The sequence below is a fragment of the Oryzias latipes genome, chromosome 11 (genome assembly GCF_002234675.1).
Source record: "Oryzias latipes chromosome 11, ASM223467v1".
NCBI lineage: Eukaryota > Metazoa > Chordata > Actinopteri > Beloniformes > Adrianichthyidae > Oryzias > Oryzias latipes.
This window is the reverse complement of record NC_019869.2, coordinates 20,218,551-20,242,087: the sequence shown is the minus strand read 5'-3', so window position 1 is coordinate 20,242,087 and position 23,537 is coordinate 20,218,551. Positions and strand designations below refer to the sequence as shown.

The window sequence follows — 23,537 nt, the reverse complement described above, 5'->3', positions numbered from 1 at the left end:
GCTGTAAATATAAAAAAAAATGCTTTTCTATCACCTAGACACAGATGGAGAACCATATCAACTGGATTAATAACAGGGTGGCATGTTTAGACAACATGAAGCTGTTCATCACATTTTTGACCTAAACATGTAAACACATCCTTGGCTCTGCGGTTAGGAAATGGTATTTGGGAATCTCTTTATACCAGGAGCCAGCCTGGCCATTGGAACATCGCCACAGTGCCCATCCAGACTGGGACAGCAACGGGGTCCACTTCAGAGCCGTGAGCTGCTGTGTTTAACTCCAGCTGTCCCAGCAAGGGAGACAACTGCAGCAACATCCACTGACCAAGCTGACAAGCCCTGGCAGAAAAGATCCCCACAAGAAAAACACTGGCTCAGGCAGGCTGGTCAAAAAAAAATAGTTTTGCCATTGTCTTGCAGCTCGCAGATCAAGTGGTTTAGTTTTCCAGTAATGTCAGTCAAGAATGCAAGTTCAGATTCACAATGTTCATATTCACCATATTCAACAGACATCTCCTCCAATAGCACCTTAAAAATCCTGTGCTGTTTTGCTTTGCAGCTGAGGTTGTTTACGATTTTCAGAATAAGAGTCATTATATGTCCAGAGCCAATCACTTCTGCACATAAGGCCTGCTGGTGAATGACGCAGCAGTAATGCAGACATTTTGGAAAGTCTGGGTCAGCTTTACAGTGAGTGATGAAACCTGTTTGTCTATTGATCATAGCAGGAGTCCCATCTGCAGTCACTGCTACCAGCTTTTCTAATTGTACCTTTTTCTGCACAAAAACTCCTTCACCGTGTTATACATTTCAACTCCTCTTGTAGTTGTCTGTTAGGGCAGATGTGTCAGGAGTTCTTCTCTTGTGGAAACCAAAAGCTATGCTGTACTGTTGCCGTCCACAGACTCATTACACTGGACGTTAACCACCTGCACTTTGCAAGATCCCGGTCCAGCTAATTGGCCAAGTTATCAGACATAGCTGACACTCATCTAGACATTGTAGTGGAAATTGAATGAGTTCTATTGTTCTCATCCTTAGGGACAGTGATAGCAATTATCATCATTGCTTGAATTTTTTTCATGCTATATGCAAAAGTCTTTGTCCCTTAAGGCAACAGATTACAGCCCCCCCCCCCCCCCCCCCCCCCAGGCTGCTGTCGTATTAACAATAGCTTGGAGCTCCAGAATGGACAAGAAAAAACGACGAGAATGGCTCGAGCAGGGCGTTGCTCACGGGGCGGTCGCTCGTGCCAAGCGGTCGCACGTGCTCGGGCCCGCTAAATGCTACTTGTAGCTTTAATTAGCATTGAATTTATCATTTGTTATAGCTTTATCAAGAAGCAAAACTTTTTTTGGCATGGGTCAGATGGTCCACTCAGTTTGAGGAGTCAAAGTTTAAATCAGACTAACACTTTAATCTGGAAAACATTAATCTCAATCTACTGAACCACTTCACAAATCCCCAGCTAAGAAGTCAAAACTCATCCCCACGTTTTTCCCAGCTCAGTGTGTGACTTCACTGGGATGTGTTCCAGTGTCTAAAGATTCCGTTCATCCAGAAGGTTTCTTTTTTTCTATTCTTGGTTACTATAAAGTTTTTACCTTGTAGGGCTTGGTAAAAAAAAAAGGTGATTAAAAGATACAAATTGTTTTGAACTGGACAGGGTAATTTTTTTTCTATTTCCATTTATACCTTTGAACTTCCCACAGTTTGTTTGGTTTATCTTTTATTTTTAATTTCTTTTTGTAGATAGAATTAAGTAACAATATTATCTTTGTCCTCCATGATTTACATTCTAGGCTTTTTAAAAATGTGTTATTCTGGATCCTTTCCGCTGCTTTTAACATATAATTCAGTTTTTCTTTTTCTTTATTTTCAGTTTTTTTACAGCTGATTTACACTTCTTTTTGTCTAATGTGGTTATTTTTCCATCTGAGTCTTCAAATTCTATTATGGATGGAATTTGATTCCTGGTAACCAGAGATAACGGAGGCCAGACTTTTTCTTCAAATTTAGATAACAGGGAAAAAAAAGCAGGAAAAAGCACAAGAAAAAAGAAAGAAGAGGATATTTTCACAATTTCCCTCTACTGTACATAATTGATTTTTATTCCATTCACTTGAGTAGGCTATTATCTTTGTGCATTGTGGTGACTGGATCATGTGTCTTCCTGTGTTGTGATTAGTTTGATATTTTTTGTCTTTTTAACAAGAATGGGATCAGCAATGACTTGTGAAACCTTTAATGCCAAAGCTGTCCCTGGCAACAAGAAACAACACACACCCTTTGAACTACCGTAACTCTTCTATCATTTACCCAATTAACATAATTGCAACGGATTTTGAAGCAGAGAAAATCATTTTTGCATTGATTTGCGTAAGGTGCGGTAAACTGACGCAAAGCTACTTTGCTCAACTTCAGGATCTGTTGGAATTACGTTACTTATAGACGACTGAATTCATTAATGTCTTCGTCTTCCTCGTTCATGTTCTCATCTGGCTCAGAATCGTACAGCTGGATGGCTTGAATATCACTCGCCATTCTTGTTGCACAGCTAATGTTAGCTTTGGGGTGTGAGGGGTTGTAAGCCAGCGGGAGAGAAACAAAGGGATGATGGTAAGGCTTAATCTGTGTCCAAACTCTGTTGTACAAACTCAGAAGCCAATTTCTAATAAACTACTGCCGCTAAACAGAAATTATGTCCTAGAAAAGGACACAGGATTTTTTTTATTTTGCCTAAAAATGGCATAATCACAATTAAAAGACCACTGGGAACGCTTTCAAAATAGATTAAAAGATTATTGGAATGGGACTTTAGGTTCCGGCATTGAATAGTTAACAAACAAAACCAGTTCTTTTTTGTTATCTGTGTCATTATCAATACTTTCTCGTTCAGGCGTCTTACAGAAAGACAAACCCATAAAACCTGAGATTTGCTGCAACCTTTGAGAAAAAGGCCTGAGTGAACAGAGACCGCCATGCCTCCAAAGCATTGAAGCTATACTACTAGTTATGGATCCTCCTGCAAATTTTCCATTCAAATCTTTCTCTGATCATTCATTCAGATAAATGATACTATCTTTAGCTAATTTTGTATTTTTTTTACCAGCACTTTAACTCCAGCAGTAGCAAATTTGGATAATCTCTTTTGTAGCTTTTAGCATTTCTCCAAGAAAATACATTTGTTTTATGACACTATGAACCCAAACGCCAAGTATCTTCAGTTATTTTTGCTAAACAACAGCGGATGAGAACCTAATTACTGAGTGCCCCCACCTCTATATAATTTTATGTGTTCCCTTGTTAAAACAAGCTGCTGCTGCAGATAAAGTCTCCTGGGAGATGCGCATTTCAGTGTCCTTTCTAACACACAAACCTGCTTTTATACGGTCCTGCACTTTGACATATTGAGGACTGTGAGATGCAGACTGAGGTACAATTTATTGCTTCAGAGGTGAGACTCCCAAGATGCTAGGTGTCAGAATGAGAAATGACTGAAAATGAAACCATGAGAGACGTTAAGTCCACTGCAGCCTGTTGTACAACTCCCACCTTTCTGGTGTGGGAGATAAAACGTGGGTGAATGTAAAGGAGGATGTAAAGAGAGCAAAAAAGAAAACAATGAGGGGAACAGAGCAGTCGGAAAAGAAGTGAAGTGGGGGGTTTTTCTGGACAAAAAAACATGAAGATCAGTCAGACAAAGAAAGGAATGCGCCTGAGAAACTCAACTGAATATTGTTTCAGGATATGAAAGTCTCTGTCTGTGAAAGCTTCTCCTTCTCTCGGGGAAAATAGCAAGCAGAAAAGTTTAAAAAAAAAGATGAGGGGGAGAAAAATCTAAAGAACAAAGGACGCATGACAACAGAAATGGGCTGTGGGGAGGAAACAGATGAAGAGGAGAGGGAGTTTACAGCCCTCAGTCGGACACACTTCTCTTTCTGGTCAAATTTAAATTTAGAATGGTCCAAAACAAAGACGACAAAGAGAAAACGTTGACGAAGATCATTTTGCTATATCATATTTTATCATTAGGATCTATGGTGGACGTAGGAGACCTTGCTCTGTTTTTTTTAATCCTATTTTAATATGGCCATATCCAGTGGGTGGTATTTGAGATCATGGGTAAAGTTTCTGTATGTCTATGGGAGTCTCAGCACTGCTACCATCCTCTAATGAATTACAATGTACTTTTCTAGATGTGTGTATTTTACACTTCTGCCAAACATGTAATTAAATGGTTTTTTTCTACTATTATCGGTTGTTATGATCCATTTACAAACATTTAAGATTGAAGCTTCTTGGCCACAGCAAATTTCAGTCTATTGTTATAAGATTTGTAACTTTTTCTGCTTTATATTTTGTGTATTTTTTATAATATCAGATAGAAAAGTTCTATGTCTGTCAAGTCTGAAGTGTTGAAGAGACACATCAGGGCCAAGATCTTCACTCACAAGTGGAAATGTTAAAGAGATTTTTTTGAGCAAAAGTTGTCGAAAGAATCGAACGATCTTGCTCACAGTGTTCCCACTTTTTAACATTCTATTAAAAACCTGCACTAGATGAAATCCACAAAATAGGGTTATAAGTGTCTTAGCTCTTTAAAACCCCTCACTACACACTTTATACACTTTTCTAGAACAGACATTACCACTTTTACACTTTATTCCTCTTGTTTAAATTCTCAAAGTCAACAGCAAATCAGGGTAGAGAATACAGTACCCTGTTATAAAAAACAACAACCATGAAACTGCGAAAAGTGAACCGCAATGTAGCAAGGGAGCGCTGTGAAATGAGATGGTATCAAAGGTAAAGCTCTCAACTGAGCTTTCTTTGCATCAGTCAGTGCAAACTCCCCTCCCTTCAGTGTGCTTGTCACATAAACAGCAGTCTTCTTGTATTGCCTTTCTTCAGATTTTCCCCATTTTACCAAACTGCAGAAAACTGAAACTTTCCGTCCTCAAACTTTGTGGCCGCTGTCTGAACTTGAGCGTCTCAAATCCCATTTCTTGAGTCTACAGAAAAGAAAAAACCTAATGGTGGGTTCATCTAAGGAGTGAGGACCCGGTTGTCTAAGCAGATAAGAAATAAGCTCATATAGCTTGAAATCTCCTTGGATGTATTTACAACAGGGTGCATTAGTAGATATGAATGCATCAATGGGAAAGTTTGTTTATGAGCGAGGAAATGCACCACGCCTTCTGGGTGAGGATGATGACACCCGGGGGGCAAGGTTGGGAACAGCGCCTGGACCCTTGAGTCTGTGTGGACATGCTTAAAGTCCTGCAGACGTCTGCAAGCTGTTTGGAAGCTTGCATCAGTCAGCAGAGGAGACGGTTTGACTCAGACTCCCAGAGCTTTTTGTTAATTAATAGTAAACGCCCAGAGGAAAAGCCCAGTTAAAGAGACGAGGACACCAGGCAGCTTTTCTGCCTCTGAGGCTCAAAAGTCAGCTGTGTTCCTGCAATGTCTCCTCCCACAGCTTAACCCTATGTATTTGCACCCTGCCTATAGGCTCCTATATTATTCATGAGCTCCATATTATTTTGGACAGATGCAGAACGCATGTTCTCCACCTGCAGCTGAGACCTCATCACCAATTTAACGGAGCTAAACTGCAGGATTATTGCAGGTTATTGCTCGGATTGTGCACCGCCGTTGTGTTCAGATCGGATCTGTGTGTGACAGGCTTTCAGCGATTTACTGGATGATCCTCTCAGCTGCTCCTGGAGCTGCTCTCCGCAAAGCAGCGTCATTGTCCTTCAGTAGATAAACAAAAACTCTCCCTGAAAGCAGGAGCGAGGGCTACGAAACCTTCAGGCAGGTCTGGCATACTTGAAAAAGCTCATGACCCTGTTAGTGTGCGGAAAATATCAAAGATAAATCAATGATTCCCTTATTAAACTCGGTGGATGTGAAATCTTCAGTTGTCCAAAACATCAGGACTCGAATTTTAGTCCTTCAAGTCTCCTTTCGGAGTGTGTGTGACCAGAGGCTTGAAGTGACCAAACCCTCGATTTGTTACCAAAGATTTAATTGACAGGAAAAACCAACGTGATGCTTTTCTAATAAACTTATGACAACTTTGACATTTCTCTGACTTGGAATTGTAACTCATCTCAAAATGACACTTTTGTATGTCATCTCACAATCAACTACCAAAAACTAGTTCTAAATTAAATGCATGGTCTCTTTGAAAAAAACTCTAAGATGTCGGGGGTTTGTTTTTTCTTGCTATTACAGTTTAACCCAGTAGTTTGGAAATTAAGCTCAGAATTGCATTTCTGTGTGTAATTTCCTTTAAATATGTTATCCATCTTCAGAAAAATACCACAGGAATATATTAAAAGCACCAAAAACACAGTTTTCATTGGAGTGGATCTTTGAAGCTCTTATTATTATCGTATGGTGCATAACAATGTCTAGTTCTTCTTCAAACAACAATGTTCTAAATTTACATGTACACGTTTTTTCTACACTAGTGTTCTCATGGTTATTTTCAATAGGAAACAGAAAAAAGCATGAAGGCACACAAAAGTTATAATGATAGAAAATGTCATGTTTGACTTTCCAGCAGTTGTAATTAAAGTAAATGTGCCGCAGCAGGAGAATCCTATTTGACACAGGATGTATTTTATTTTGAAAGAAGCTTGTATATGCAGCTGTTAAAAGTGAAAGACGTAAACACTGTTATTATAGAAAAAACATAAAACTGTTATTAGAACATTTAAAAGATTTGTTATATATATGAATGACTTCATGGCCACAAAAACATAAATATAGTTTACTTGTGTAGCATTTAAAAAAACAGGTATATGTTACTCTTTTAGACATAAAGGTTAGACTCCTAAATTGATAGGAATTAAAGAAGTATTCAACTTTTGAACTGGAACTGTTTGGAAACTGATGGTGGTAAACTCTAAACCTTAGATTGGTCTTGTGTGAAATGAAAAACTTAATTGAACTTATGACTGGACATGTGAAGCTGACTAGACTTGACAGTTTTAGATCTGTGATTGCTGACGTGGATCTGTGAGACGTGGAACATTTGGTTGGTCCTGTAATCAGACACAACTCGGGGCTTGTGACACAAATAAGAAGAGATTTGTGAAAAGGTGATTTTGAGCCTGAATTTCTACTTCAGATTTGAAGTTAAGCCAGTGACTTGACATGAGTTATGATGATGAGCTCAGTGATTAGCCCCAGAGGGGTCATCTGTAGATGCCTGCTTTGACTTTGTCATCTTTCTTTCCTCTGTCACGATCCTTATACCTCAAAGAGCGATAATGTCTGGTTGAGCCTGGCTTTGAGTTCTACAAATGAACTAACCACCATTGCTTTTTTGGGGAATGTCGTTTGTAGAAACTGTCACGGATGATCTTGAGAGGCTTTGGGTGATCATCACTAATGTGTCACTGGAGATGGGCTCAACATTAAAGTCGGTCATCTGGAAAGGGAAAATTATATGAGTGTAATTGCTGTGATTCAGGAACAAATCAAGGTCAGTTTTGTTTCTGACAGTTCATAATAAACCTGATTATAATAAATGACAAGATTTGCATTACGTTTTGTTTTTGCATTAGTCCTTAAATAATTACTAAGGGGCGAAGATTATTGTTTGGTGATGTTAGAAGCATCTTATCTGTGGCCGTTTCATTAAATAAGAACGGGAGAAACATTGGGTTGGTTCGTTGGGACCTCTGTGGTTCTGCGTTAATGCTTTGCCCTCCTGACTCATTAGTGATCCTGGAGGAAGCCTCACCTTTGCTTCTGGCCTTTGTTTTACCCCGACAGCAATGACTTTAAGCATCTTAAAGCTCTTTTACTTCTTTGGTGACAAGGCAGCGTCTGTCACCACGCCTGTCTGCGCCATGTGGATTATTTCTCCGGATTAGCCTGTGTCTGTTTCAGGGACTCTCCTGTCATGTGGCTTTTTTGATGGTGCGTGATGAAGAGTTGACGGCAGCGTGGGCTTATTCAGTGAGCCTTAGACTGGCATTTCCTCTGCGTTTTCCTCTGAGACAAGCGTCCGGTGGCATTGCTGCTGCCGTCCTTTCACAGTGAAGGGAATCGTTCCAGCTGTGGCTTGTTAAGATCAAAGGAAGTGAGGGGAGATGTTCTGCTGCTCGAGGGGAAATAAAAACAAGCGGGGGGCAGAGAAAATATAGGACAGAAAAGCAAAAGAAGCAGAGAACAGGCACACTCACTGCCTGACAATAAAACCCAAACTCTGCAACCTTGAAGACTTTCTAAACCAGGTGATTGATCTCAAATGAGCTCTTCTGTAGCTTTTATTTTGTAGGAATTGTTAGTTTGAGCCAAAGGGGTCCAAACTTTGCCTCTTATTGTGGCTTGAGGCCTTTGAAGAGTTTAGGAAGCACCTTTTATTTTCTTGTTTTGATAGTTGATGTGGAACTGCCACAAACAAGACAGCTTCTTAACAAAGCAGTGATTGTTAAATGTATGGATTAGCTTGATACTCGTTTGATCTGGACTCACTCCCAATCCTGATTCCAGAATATGAAGCTACGCCCACACCGCAAACGCACATTCAAGCGACCAATAAAAGGTCAATGTAAATGTGCATTTCAGGCTTCCACATTCAAAACTCTTGCTTACAAGCGTCGCTATGGAAGTTTCTGTTGTTTTTGGGCTCTACATATAAAATCAGGTCAGGTCAGGTCAGGTCTGTCAGGTTTAACTATCTGCCAATTAAAAACACAGCTGATTAGAAAATGTGTCCTGTTTGTTATGAGTAGTTAAAAAGGATTCTGTATTCAGGTTGTTTAACCCTTATGTGGTGTTCGGGTCTGTGGGACCCGTTTTCATTTTTTATCAAAAGAAAAATGATACAATTAATTAATTTTTCAAACTCAGACTCACTGGCCTTGGCTCATTTTCTGTGAAGAACAGATATCAGAATACATTTTTAATGACCACACACCGTATACCCCCCCCAACACATTTCTATTACATATAAGATGTTCGGGTCCACTGGACCCGGGGCTAATAGAAGTGTGGAAATTGATGTTTTATGTACCTACACTCTGTCCTCCACCTGTCTGGGCCTGCTGTGGGTGTGTGTGTGTGTGTGTGTAGGTGCGGGTGTGTGTGTGTGTGTGTGTGACCAGTGAGAAAGAGAGAGAGTGGCAGAGAGAGAAAGATTCACTGTAAATGTGAGTTCTGTTTCTGCACCTGCGGTTCCCGCACAAGGTTGCAACATTGTTAGAATAATTCAAGCATCAACTCTGTTTGCTTTCGTTGTCCCGCAGATTTGACCATTTGACTTTCTTGCAGAAATCTTTAATATCTCGCTCTTTATCTGCTACAAATTGGAGGCGGGACACGTTAAATATAGCTTTGCCAGTGTGGTTTCTTATCACAACTGATCAAAATGGCCAAAAGACTTTCTGCGCAGAGGGCCCAGGAATTGATTTTAGAAGAGAGAGACGTTTTTGAGGATGATGTAGAGGGAGACGATTCAGAAGAGGAGGTTTCAGAATTGGAGGATCACATTTCTGAAAATTCAGAGTCTGACAGTGACTCTGAAGAAGATGATTAGATTGGGGCGGCCGTGGAGCAGCGGTGGGGCGGTCGGTCCATGATCGTAAGATTGCAGGTTCAATTCCCGCCTTGCACGCCCATGAGTCGAAATGTCCTTGGGCAAGACACTGAACCCCACCTTGCCTCTGGTGGTAGGCAGGCGCCTGTGTTTGGCAGCAGAGCCGCCACCAGTGTCTGAATGTGTGAGTGAATGTGTGTGTGACTGGGTGAATGGGTCTGTGACTGTAAAGCGCTTTGTCCTTGTTGGAAGAAAGGCGCTATATAAGTATACGCCATTTACCATTTACCATTTACCATTTAGATTGAGCATCAGCCAGTTCCAAAACGAAGCCATCAGCACCCAGCCACAGGACCAGGCCGTCAGCAGCCAGGACCATGTGTTGTACAGGCTAGTGGCTAGAAGGCCATGTGTTCAATGGGGCTGATGTGTTGTCTTGACTAATAGATTTACTCTATGTGTTCAGCTTGTGTTGTGCACCTGAATGGGTTCAGTTTCTGTGTTCAAATAAATAAAAGTCAGTAGTTTTGAAAACCCTTGCTTCACTTGAAAATTTGTTTCAACTCATATCTTGATTTTAATTGATTTTCTTTATCACGTTTTAAATAATGAGTTATGAATGTGATCTAAAAAAGGTAAAGGGCAAATATTAACCAAATATACTGATTGTAATTGGATGAGGTAAAGATCGGTCGAGTATTTTAACATCAAAGTGTTTGATTGTGAGGCATTAAAAACCACAACATGCAACGGGTCCACCAGACCCACAAACACTGGCTGAGTAACAACAATATGAACACCACACAAGGGTTAAATGTTCATTCCGGGTGTAAAACTGTACTTTTGACACTTCTTTTTAAATTATATATCATAGAAAGATTTCAGATTATATTAAACAGTTGTGTGATACCCAGTCCATTTGGTATGAAGCATTTTTTGAAAATAATTCTTGGTTGCTTTTTTTTTGTTGCAATAATGTCTTATATTCGATACAACATTTTAAGATTCAGAATGTAGTCTTGCTGTGTTTCGCTAACACCTGTTGATTGTTTACGATTTGTGCATCCCATCATCCTATGCACCAAAAAACAAAATAAAACCCAAAAAACTTGATGCTGTATATAAACACAAAGCTTTAAAGCTTTTCCTGAAACTAGATAATGATTTTGTAGGTTAAAGATTACAATATTTAGCATTTTTCAGCCTCTCTTTTGTGGTCGTATCAGTTCTTCCAGATCATCTTGCTGTTAGCATTTTTCGTATTTTCCTAAACCTGTTTCATATTTTTGTCATACACGATTTTCTTTAGCTAAAATTGTTCCGCTCTCAACCCAGAAGGAAAAAAAACATTGATGAGTGAAAGTCAGAAGAGCCACATGGAAAAGCGGGAAAGGCCAAGTATTTGACTTCTAACTCCACCCCCTAAAGACAGCTGCTGTGAACGAACTGTGAAGGCCTGGATGAAACCAGACGGCGTTTAGTTCCCCAGCAAACTTGTGAAAAAGGGCAGAATGTGTCTCCTGTCAGAGTACTGAACTGCAAAGCGGCAGGAAAAGCCTGCAGTGAGGGAAAAAAAATCTGTTCATCCAGACAAAACACGATTTCTGATTTCTCCACTGAAGCTTGCTTCCATGTTAGATGCTGAATGGCAGATGGGCAGGTGGCGTCTGCTTCACAGGAGCGTAATGACACTTTAAGGTCTCGCTGCGGGGGGTTTTGTTCACCGCCGCCTGCCTGTAGCACCCCGACATGTCCGCTGTATCGCCCTCTGGTGAGATGTGTGTGTGTGTGTGTGCGCTGCAGTGTGCAGTTTGTGTGTTTGCTCTACAGACCTTCTCCCCCACAGTGACAGCAGGAAGTGAAAGCTAGAATTTATTCTGAATATCGATCGTCTGGGCTCTCTGCAGGCGTCCTGTGCTGCAGCGTTCTGTCAGGCAGCAGAGACTGACAACCCCCCCAGACACGTACACACACCACAGCGAGGACAGATGCTGCCAGCCAACACTAATCCTAACGACCTTACACCACACCCATGCCACAAGGACTCTGCTGATATTGGAAACACGTAGATGCGCAGAAGACAGACGACTAATAAGCAATTGAAGGATGAAACTGTAGAGGACAATGTGAAACGGTTCCCGTGGATCTGATTATGTCTAAGCAAGAAAATATACAATAATGTCCCCTCTGAGTTTTGTGGGCATCTTGCGGGGCATCCTATGGGTACCTGCGTTTCACCTGCACACCCTGTGGGTGCAGCATTTGCGTGGTCAGTAAAGAGCCAGTACTCACACCTTATTAACAACTAGAGCATGGCATAAAGGCACGTACAACAGCATCACACATACGACAAAAATGCGTGCAACTCCCCTATTCCTATTTGAAGTTACAAGGTAGTTGGAGCCTATCTCAGCTATTGTTGGGCGAAATCGTGGTACACCCTGGACAAGACGCCACACTGTTACAGTTATGAAAATCAACTTTTTCAAAAGACATTTGTATGTACTGTATTTTTTAATAAACAAAACAACTTTTCTCCCAGTTTGTAATGTTTTTTCCAACTTTGTTTAGTTTAAATCACTACTTAGAAGTAGAAAAAGTTTTAACATTTTTTTAACATTACATAAACAAGTCAAATTGGTTTTTGAATGAAAAACTTTAAAAAATAATTCACTTTTTCTATTCTGATTTGAGTCATAGAACCTTGAACTTGGCAGGGACACACCCTGAGCTCATATTAAAGCATTCACAGTATTTCGCAAACATCTTCCCTGGCTATGTCATGACAGTTTCTGCAGCCTGGGTGATCCATAGTTTAACATCTGGACAGGTGCATGTCAGAAAATGGAGTGAAGTGTCAGCTTCTGTTTGTTGCAGGCCTGTTTGCAGCTTCATTCAAGCAAGAATTGTAAACCTCTTTTGAGTTCCTGCAGAGCCTCAGCAGGAGCTTCATTAAGTTCAAAGAGCTTCCTGCATAGCTTGACTGCGCACCTCACAGCCTCCAGCACATTCATATTTCATCAGACTGAAACCAGCGTGTGATTCTGACTGAATTGTGCTTCATTGTCGCTGTGGCGTTGATGAACACTGTCACATTCAGTCACGCAGTAATCAAACCTGAGAGTCCTATTAGTGCAGGAAAAAACATCAATTTTCAAATAAATCACAGCTATCAGCAGGGACATGTAAATGTTTTCACCCAATTTGGTCCTGAATTACCAAATTTTTTCCCCACACCCCCTCATTACGGAGGGAAATGTGTGGATGATGCATGATGCAATCACTGGATGCCAACGGTCTTCAATCTCCCTTTCAAATCCCTGCAGTATTACGGTCCGTAACGATGTGCTGCCTGCCAGCTGTTACCTCCGCCAAAATGACCGCCATAAAATAAGAGTTTCGTGTCATCAAAAGGCATTTTGTGAGCGGATGAGCTCGATGGGTTCTCCTCAAATGTTGGCCACATCTGTGTCGACTGGGAATGGAGGGAAACCGGGTGCGCATGGTGGGTTCATCGCCGGCGTGTGATGCTCAGATGGACAGCACTCACCCAGGTGTCACAGGCTTGTCATGGCAACCAAACGAACAACATCAAACCAAGCAGTGCGGCAGAATCTGCCTGGTCGTGTGGGAATGAAGAAAGACACGTTGATCTGTAAATAAAAATTCACAAATTTAGCACAAAATTTATCCTACTATTCTCTGTGTGCTAAGAAAAAAACACTACATTTAACTACAAAAAAGTGTCTACTTTGGCCCCTCGCTAAATCACAGTTCACCTCTTGCAGTCTTGCTGTTTTCCTAATTTTTTTCACTGCAATTTTACATGTTTCTTTACTGCCCTGATTGGCTGTAGAAGATTGTCAATTGACCTTCTCTGTGAGGCGTCTCCTATACAAAATGAGCTCAGCTCACCAAATCTATGTAGATATATTGATTGCAGTTTTTTTTCAGTTTATAATGCTGGCCTTGTAGTGATGAGTTTTAAAGCCATAAAACATCTGTAATCCTACTATGTGGATTTCCCTAGGCCTAGGGTTATTTTTAGAACATAAAGTAACTCCAGTGATAACCTAAACACTACTGTATCATGTTCTCACATTTAAATGTGAGTAATTTAAAAACAAAAGTAAAAAATATACAAAGACTTTGACCGTTTTACCTGGAAAAGGGGGATTCAACAGTATATAAAGGCATTTTAACTGCAGGGTTGGCTGGAGCTGATTGTTAAAATGGGTGGAGGACCCAGACACTCAGATAATTTGGTTTTAAAACTCAACCTACAAACATACAACAGTTTACTATTAGGATAGTAACAACAGGGTTGTCTAACAACACTTAGAGTTGAATTTAAGGTCTTATGTACAAAGTAAATGAAACAGTGCAGGTTCTTGCTCTACACATGTGATCTGATAGCCAGGATCCGTATTGTGTCAAATATTTGTCTTTGCAGTTTGCTGAAAGACAAATATTTTCTAGTTTTAATCACGACAAGTAATCCCTGTTTTCTATTTATGGATCTGCGGACCCCCTGTTCAAATGAAAAACAACTTATCCCGCTCGTCCTCTGATTTACACACATCAGCCAGTCCTTTCGGTTTCTGAACACATCACGTTTACTGACCTGTTCTCACTATGAAATGACTGGCCCTTGTTCCGATTTAAACTGTGAGCTGCTTTTTTGTTGACAATGTTGACACTGTTATAGTTTTCTAGCATTCATCCTGCGAGTTGTTTGCAGCAGTTTGTGAGTGGACCAAGAGCTCAGTTTACTTGTTTAGCTTAAGGTGAGCTGTTACACAAGTCAAACAAAACAGACAAACTGAAGACAAAACAATTGCAGACTGATTTCCATCAGTGCAGCGTTATGAATCAACCTTGGTTGTGAATTTGTGCTTAATTTGTATACCGAGTTAAATTGAATGGATGAGTAAAAAGTAGATTAAAGAAATGTGAGATGAATTCTGGGTAAGCAAGAATGACAAAGCCTCACATCTCAGAAGTGAAGATTACAAAACCAATTTTACCAAATTAGCTATCAAATTTAGAGGCAAGTGGGAGAAAACATCTTATTTATAGCGAAGGAAAAGTTTGGCTACTCATGTGACCACAACTATCCAATCAAACTTCACACACTTTTCTAAGAAAAGGGGGAGTTTGGTGGATTGTTATCATAGCAGGTTAGGGATCACAAAATATTTAAAACTAAAATACTTGTTACGAGTGTCTGAAACTCAAACGGCTCTTTTTTTTGCTCTCTGTGAGTCAAAAAATACCAGAAATGTGAGCCACTTATTTCAGGATTTCTGTTTAAACAAAATTGTTGCGAGAGGGAGAGTTGGATGAGAGTTTGTGACTATTGTCTGGATGCACATCACACTGCTGTCTCTTGCAGCAGAGCGCAGAGGCAGTTCCCGGTTCAGGTACTGTTAGAAGTCACAAGTGTTTCCTCTACAGTGGAGCAGAAGGCAGCCAGAATTTGAGTGCATTTTGTTTTTTGTTTTTTTACAAATTAGCTTCCTAAAAGTGCAGGAGAAATATGCAAAACTTGCACACCGTTGGAGATTTTTGAAAATGTTTCTTTGAGATTAATTAATTTCTTCAGGACAACTGTGCAAATATGACGTACTGCATTTTCACCATTATGAGTCACAGAGTGTAGGTTGCAGATGCCAAAAATATCCTATAGAGGTCATACTTTTGTAGAAATTTATTTAACAAAATACAGGAACAAGAATGGACATTTCTTCTTAAAAGGCCAATTGTAATAACTAAATAGTAAACAATAATAGACGGAATATGTGTGCTTCACAACCGTGACACATTGATGCTTATTTAGCTTCATTAAATATAGGACGAATGTAGTATATTAACGCAACATATGAAAAATTATTCAGATAATCATGACACAACGGATGTGTCAACTAAACTATATAATTTCCAGTCATTAGATCCAAATCATTAAATCAGTCCTCTGTGTTGCTTTTGTTGCTTTTGAACAACACTGCCGAGCCCTGTGTAAAGCTACATTCACACTGCCCCTGGCAATGCGCGTTCAAGTGACCAAATTTAAATAAAATAAAAGTCTATATAAATGGTCATATGTGCATTTCAGGCTTCCACATTCAAAACTCTCATGTTCATGCGTTGCTAGGGAAGTTTTTACAACCATTTTTAGGCTCTACATCCAAATGTGCGTCCATTAAACACGCTTTGAAAGTTGAACCAGGTTGAACTTTGACCAACTGGGGACTCACATGTGGTAGTGGCATATGAATGGTGTCTTTTTTAATTGACGGAAGTGCCAACTATTTAAAAATTGATCATGGAGAAATGAATTATAGCGGTTTGTGCCCGACTAGAATTCTTTGACATCAGGTGATATATCAGAAAAGAGCTTTGAAAGAAAAGCCTGGACAAGATTCGCAAGAATAGTACCATTTTGGCATTTCGCACCAAGCCTCTAGCAGTTGTTAGTTGGAAAATAGCAAACATATTAACCTACTTTTTTTTAAAATGACATAAAAGTCATGCCGTGCAAGCGCGGGTTTTCTCCGGGGACTCCAGCTTCCTCCCACCGTTCAAAAACATGCTTCATAGGTTAATTGGTTACTGTAAACTGACCCTAGGTGTGAATGAGAGAGTGAATGGGTTTGTGATTTATAGCCCTGCGATAGACTGGCGACCTGCCCAGGATGTCCCGTGCCTTCGCTCACGAGTGGCCGGAATAGACTCCGGCAGCCCAGTGACCCCAAAGGGACAAAAACGGGTTTAGAAGATAAATAGAAGATGAATGACATATAAGTCACACCCCCAGCCAAACTGCAAAAAGCACAATTCAAAAAATACAATTTAAAAACCATTTGAATTTAATGCTTTAAATCTGGCTAGGATGAACTTGTTTGTGCTGGTTGCAAAAAGAAGAAAGAGCTGAGCTTTGTGCTAAACATCAGTGATAATTATTTATGTAATTCTGCTTTTGTCCCATCCGGCATCTTAACATGAATATGTTTCCATAAATATTGATCTCACTATGTGAAGCATTCTTGAACAGGGAATATCATCTGCATAATCTGCAGTGTCCCTCCTGTGATGGAAGTAATCAGGAGTGGAAAAATGTTGCATAATTTGGATCCATTATTAAAGTAATTCGGCTAATAAGCTCCACAGGCGTCCTCGGGCACCAGAAATCAGCAGCCTTCAGAGCTCATTAAAGCTTTCCTCGTAACGTCCATAAGTGGTAAGCAGGGCAGGTGTGTGCTAAAGTTAGTGGGCCTGCAGGTGTGTCGGATGTGCTGCTCTCCTGAATTTCAGGCAATACTGGCAATATTTCTGAGCTTATCACTTATTTTCTATTCCTTGAAAAGACATAGCAATTCAAAAAGAGCATTGTTGCATAACTCACGCATGCATGTAAACATGAGGTTTGTATTTATAAAAAGAACACTGCCTACAGGAATGCGGCACAGTTTAATCATACCTCAATGTTTTCTTGTGTGATTTTACAAATTTGGGCATATAAGTAATTTATAAAACATAATATATAATTTTTGCAATAAACTCCACAGTTTTACAAGTGAAGTGAAGTGAAGTATTTCCATTACTGGGAAGATCAACGATGTCTTCCAGGTTAAAATAGGTAATGCAAATACAAAACATGGTAAATACTGAGCCAAAAAGAACATGCAACAACACAAGCAAAAGATAACTTTATGAAAATATAGGAAGTAATTACCCCAAAGTGTCAATATGTGACGTGTGACACCCAGTCAGCATGGTGAATAAAAGGCAGTGACTCAAATCAACTTGTCAAGAACAGAAGACTGAGACAAAAATTCACAAACACCCTAGTTGCCATGTTCAAATCCTGGACAAGCCCCCATATGTTCCTCTACATTGAGGTCTTACACTACTCCCTAACCCCTTGAAGACTATATAGTGTGGGACTATTCAGCGCAGTAAATTTCAGAAGCAATTCCGTGCTCACTTTTTCTAATAAATATGAACATTTTACGGGGAATGTTTCCACTGTGCTCTGATAAGGAAAACTTGGACGAATTATAGAAATGTATTTAAATACTTTCTTTTCATTTTAAAAATCCTTCCCATGCAAGTCATTGTGGTCTATCTAGTGAGCATCGATGCACTCTATCTAGTTTTTCGCAGGGTCTTCTGGGACATTTCTAGAAGCACTGGATTTTGGAATTGTAGATTCCAACAGCTCTACAAAATGGCAAAAGTGCACTAAGGAGTGAGTAGGGACGGAATTTGTACAGAAACATAGTGGGTTTGGGTCAGTAATTAATTTAAAATAATGGTATAGGTAAATATATGTAGAGCTGTGATGGTGTGGGATTTTTGATCACCACGGGGCGCGGTTAACCACAACCCCCCCCGCCAAACACAAAATCCCCCGGCGGCCGCGTCGCAAATGAATACAATTACAACGCAGTATTCTTTACTAACAAAATAACAGTAACAACTAAGTACTACCTATCTAGCTAATGAACTAACTACTGTAATTTCCGGACTACAAGCCGCTACTTTTTTCCTGCGCTTACAGCCCTGCGGCTTATTCAGTGACGCGGCTAATTTATGGATTTAATTGGCGGCCGCCATGTACGTACTTTCAAACTCAGTGAATGGTTTGAATTCTCTATCTAACACCAAGCACAAGTCATTTATTTTTCAACACACTAAACAGCCAAACAGCATGGACCTCACTTCAGGTCTTAGACACTTCAGTCATGGTTCAACAGAACGAAACACGCATGCCCGGCCGCATCCCAGAATCCTTTGGTGCCATTAGACCCAACGTGCACGTGATCGCCGCTACAATATGATGAAACTTTCAAGTTAAAAGCAATCGTTAAAAGCAGCGTGAAAAAATCCACCATCACCATCGGGTTTGGAAAAGCCGGTCAGCTGCGTGACAGAGAGAACAGCGCATGCTCAGGAGTGAATTTACCTCTGAGTCATAGTGACTCGGCTGGCTGCACGTAAATATGTGGGAATAACATCAGCCTTTATTTTGTCGGGACACGACTGGAAACACAAATCGACGTGATCGTTTTAACGGTTTCTAAGAACTGAGCGGAATTTTGCATTGAAAAGCTCACAGCCTCCGTGTGAGCTGGAGACATGTCCTGCTGCTCATCACATAGAGCTGCGGGGCCGATGGCAGTCTGATGGCTCCCACAGGTTACAACGCATCCGCCCCTCATCCACAAAACTTACAGTATTAAGTCCGATTGCTCTGCACAGACACGATTTGCTCCTCCCTGGAGCCGCCCTGGCCAGAGGTGTCGGAGAAGATAGGAAGGGGAGCGCGCGGGGCACGCGCCGCGCTGAGGCGCTGGTATTGCGCTGAGGCGCGCTTTTCAGTCACCGCTGCTTTATTTTACCGGTGTGTTTTTTTAACCAGCCCTGTTACTCCCATAACGCTGCCGCGACACAAGCGGAAGGAGAGCTTTTCCCGTTCACCCCTCCATGCACTGCTGATACTTGCTCATTCTTAAACACGTACAACAGTGTGGCGAGCCCGGCGTTGGCCCCGCCTTTAGTCCCTAAGACTCATGGGAAATGGGGAATCGCGGATGTAAATTTCCTCATCATAACTGAGAGATGTAATGTTGATTATATGGTTACTGTTTGTAATTTTATGTATGATACCTAGATTGTCAATAAGTAAAAAAAACTAAAATAAATAAATAAATAAAAAAACCATAACTGAGGAACTTGTGAACAGAGTAGAGCTCCATGCTGTTTGGCAGATGTGGGTATAGTCACATGTATAAGCCTGAGGCAAGGCCTACTCCTCCCACAGTGTGCTAATGCATCACACTTACTCTGGGAGTCAGGACGTGACTTTTCAGGTTCACCGTGTTGCCTACTTCATGCGGCTTGTACTCTGACGCGGCTTGTATATGTTAAAAAGTAGTTAAATATGTGAAAATGGGTGGGTGCGGCTTATAATTGGGTGCGCTTTGTAGTCCGGAATTTACGGTATATAAGTGTTATAGAATGACTATGTGTATGTGTGTCTGAGTGCTTGTGGGTGCGTGTTGATTCTTCTGCAGCGGACCGGTCTGGAGCTGCATGCGAGTTTCAACTGTGCTCTCTGGTACAGACATCTTCTCAGAATATTATATATTGCCCAGTAATGAACGAGACTGCAGACTGCAGTCTGACACCCATGAAGAACACGGGGCAGGAGGCTCCGCCTCTGTTTATACAGACATGTAACGTGGCACTGCACAAAATAGTTCCCAAACAAAACATGTAGTGATATTCACCGAAATCTAACTGCACGTTCATGTTTGGTGTTACAGAGTGAAGGACAACAGTAATAAACCCTACCCCAACACAAAATCCTCCGGCGGGCCGCCGTATCGCGCACTCTAGAACACACGCAGCTTGTAATGGAAATGAATACAATGGAAATGAATAAGTAGAACGCAATAAATTTGTCGTATTCCCTCGTGAGACGGAAACTTCTGTTGTAGAATGAGGACGTGTTTCTGAAACCGCACCTTCTGAGCCGCTGCGCAGGGAGTGAAGGAGAACAGTAATAAAGGTTTCCCTTTGAATGTGTTTAATGTATTTATTATAGTTCCAATCTTGCACAATATGCAGTACTTAAAATAAATAAATAAATAAAACTTTCAAAACAAAAAAGTGCGGTGATGCAGTGATGCGGTTATCGTCACACCCCTAAATATATGAGAACAAAGCTGTATGAGCTGGATGCAATCAGTGACTGATGTAAGCCAAAAAGAAAATAAAAATGATTAGCAAAAGCAGGGGGGTAAAACAAAAAAAAGCTAAGATGAGAGCTTGACTAAAACAAATGTTCAAGAAGTAAAAATGGCTAACTCAACAACACTGACCATCACAGTCAGCATCGCTTCTCAATGCTTAAGCAGAACTATACAAAATGTTTAAAAAAAAAACATTTACCATCATTTAGCAGCAGTCCAAACTAAAATCACATTACCAAGAAACTTGAATATTTCTGTGTAAAACATACAATAAATGGGAAGGGAAAAAAAAGGTTTAAAAAAACAAAACCTTGTGATAAAACATGACACTCAAATTTCAGGTCATGACTTCTCACCTTCCAAAAAAAAAACAAAAAAAACATTTTATCTTCCTCACTAAAGCCCACAGCTTTTTAATGGAGCTGAAGAACTAAGTGAGGCTCTGGAGAGGTAGAACAGGAGGAGGATCGACAATGGTGGATGTTAATCAACCATTCTGGATATCAATGCTTGCTGACAGAATGTCCAGTAAAAGTCATAAGTATCTGATTTGCCTTTATTGAAATTTAAAAAATGTAAGCTTTTGTTCAAGTTTGATTTTTTATTTTATTCTTAGTGCCATGAAATGTGTACTTTTAAAGTAATTAAACCTGAAAGCAGAAGGAAAATTATTTTTTTAAAATCATTTTCTGTCTGTATACCGAAGGAAACAAAACATCTTAACTAGTTTTTGTTGCGTTGGTTGACTTGAAAACCTGATGGTCAGACTCAATGCTGTCCAATAAAAGCCCAAAAAGGTTAACCCCCTGGAATGAGTAACTTCAGTCTGATACCTGATGCAGAATTAGGCCAGTAATGGAGCCAACAGATAACATTTATGCTCGCTGCCATTGAAGCGTCACGGTGCAGGCACACTCAGCATTGACGGTTTAGAGCTCAGCGAGGTGTAAATGCCACAGGATGTTGTTAGCTCTTGATGGTTATGGTGGCACCCATAACTCTGTGACTTTCTGAAAGCCTCCTGAGAGTGAACAGAGCTTTATCTCTGTTGACAACTGCCATCTGTATTTCTGCCTGCAGTTTAATGTCTGCATTAAAAGCTCTATTAATCTGAGCTGATGATGCTGCCTGGTTTTACCTTGGTACGCTTCATTGACTGCTTTGGTTTTCAGAGAAGATGACTCACACAAATCATATTTATTGTCAGTTGCCGCACTGAAGTGATCCGTTCAGTAACATTTGGAAATGACAGTTAATTACTGAAGACAGTACTGTAATCTGACAACACAGGGATCTTTCTAAACACTTTAGGGTTTCAGTGTGGTTCTTGCTTCCTGTATTACCTTCTGCTTCATCTTGAAATGTTTCTCATGATAACTCACAGATATGCAGGATATGACCGGCCACATATGAAGTACTACTTTGGACTGTTTTAAACACCCAAGCATTTTGCATTTACCACGCACAAGTATGGGGGTGTCACTTGTTTGGGTTAGTTTTCTATTTTTATTTTTTTTTCCAAAACTTGTTCTGTCCAACAACTGAGCGAACAGATGAAAGCTGAAGGCCTTTTGTGATGGACAAAAGGACGTTTGTGTTGGACAGATTTTACCAATACAAAAACAGGTTATGTATCTTTGGGTAACTAGGATGTAAATTTGTATAAGCCCCTTTCTTTCTTTATTTTATTTCTTTATTTGTTACATTTTATGTTTTAAGTATATATATTTATATTCTTGTTTTATTACCATTGTTTTCTATCTGCAAAGGAATGTGATCAGCAAGACGTAAAATATTATTAAATTACTTAGTTTTAGGTCTATTGGGCTATTTTATTTATTTCTGTGTTCAAAACAGCAATCAGGCTACAATCATGCTAAGACGTGCTAATGTCTTAATTAACAGGACAAATGTGGCCTGAAGCAGCACTAACTCATATTCTTAATTTAAAAAAACAACAACTCAGTTTTACTCGCTTTAAAAGCCCCCACAAACTTCCTTAAACATGAAAGCCGGAAGCACAATAAGAAACTGACACAACTTTTAGCTAGCGCTAGCGTTAGCATTAAGATAAACGCAAAATTAAAATTAAAATTCCGACACTGATACAATATAACTTCTCTTCAACATCGCAGTTATATTCTTAATACGCTTATATTACAAATACTACATTTATAAACCACCAGAGTGATCGAAAACACTAAAAATGCGGGACATTAAAGGAAATGCGTACTACCTTCTGCCTGAACGTTCTCCATTTAGAATATGTAAAGAAAAAGTGCTGTGTTGCGTTCAGGTGCAGCTAGAAATTTGCACAACACAATACAATTTATGCTCATTTACTAAAATACATACACGACTTAGTCTCATTCGGTGGAATTTGAGATACACTAGTAATCCTGTTACAAGAACAATTATTTGAAAAAAAATCTTTAAAATTTTAGAAATGTACCATTTCATTAAAAATTATTTGAGAAAATTATGATATGGATTACACGTTTAAAATAGAAGATCAAGGTTAAACTATATACTAAAAAATCAGGAATAAATAAAAGTAAACAAAAAGTATCAATTTTGTTTTAAAAAAAGTTAGGATAAAAAATGTAAAAATAATAAATAAAGATAAACCGTAATAGAAAATTTAAGAGTTAAAAAAGAAGCAAGCTTAGCATGCTAAAAGTTAAAAAATAAAAGTAGGTGGTGGAAGACTAATGAAAAGTCTTCTTGATGTTACTCAGAGGCTGCTTTGCATGGCTGCTGGGCAAACTGGGAGAGCCTTTCAGAGGCGCAGCAGAGGACCCAGGTGCAGGGAGGATATTGGAAAAGGCGCACCAAGGCTCCTCAAATTAAACACAGTTTAGGAGACGGCGTCCTGTCATGATTGTTCCATCAGCTCCACTTTTAGGAGCTCGTCTCCCATTCGGCTCTGTGATTTTGTCCGTGCTTAAAGAGGCACAATGAAATGTAGCTTTTTTGGTTGAGTATTTGCGGGGTTTTTTCTGTCATCTCAACTCATTCTGTTATTTCACAGGACAGATTGTTTATCTTCTCATCCCAACTCTGACCAGAACATCATGTCCTAGAAATATCTGCTGAATTCCACTTTCGGTCCTCAGAAACGGGGATCTCAATCCGGACGCTCCATATTTTTGTGGAAATGAAGTACATTTGACACACAGCTCTCTTCTTTTAACACACACTTGGTGAAGAAA

The 23,537-nt window shown here is 40.0% G+C and overlaps 1 long non-coding RNA gene across 1 annotated transcript in view; it reads right to left on the bottom strand.

The window, feature by feature from the left end:
* Positions 1 to 22,801, bottom strand: part of LOC105355126 — a 37,145-nt gene extending 14,344 nt beyond the window's left edge. Inside the window, exons 1-2 of the long non-coding RNA XR_909616.3 lie at positions 22,562 to 22,801; positions 13,116 to 13,218 (exon numbers count right to left, since the gene is read on the bottom strand). This is a non-coding gene — a long non-coding RNA (uncharacterized LOC105355126). The remainder of the gene's footprint in view (positions 1 to 13,115; positions 13,219 to 22,561) is intronic.
* Positions 22,802 to 23,537: the final 736 nt, after the last annotated feature.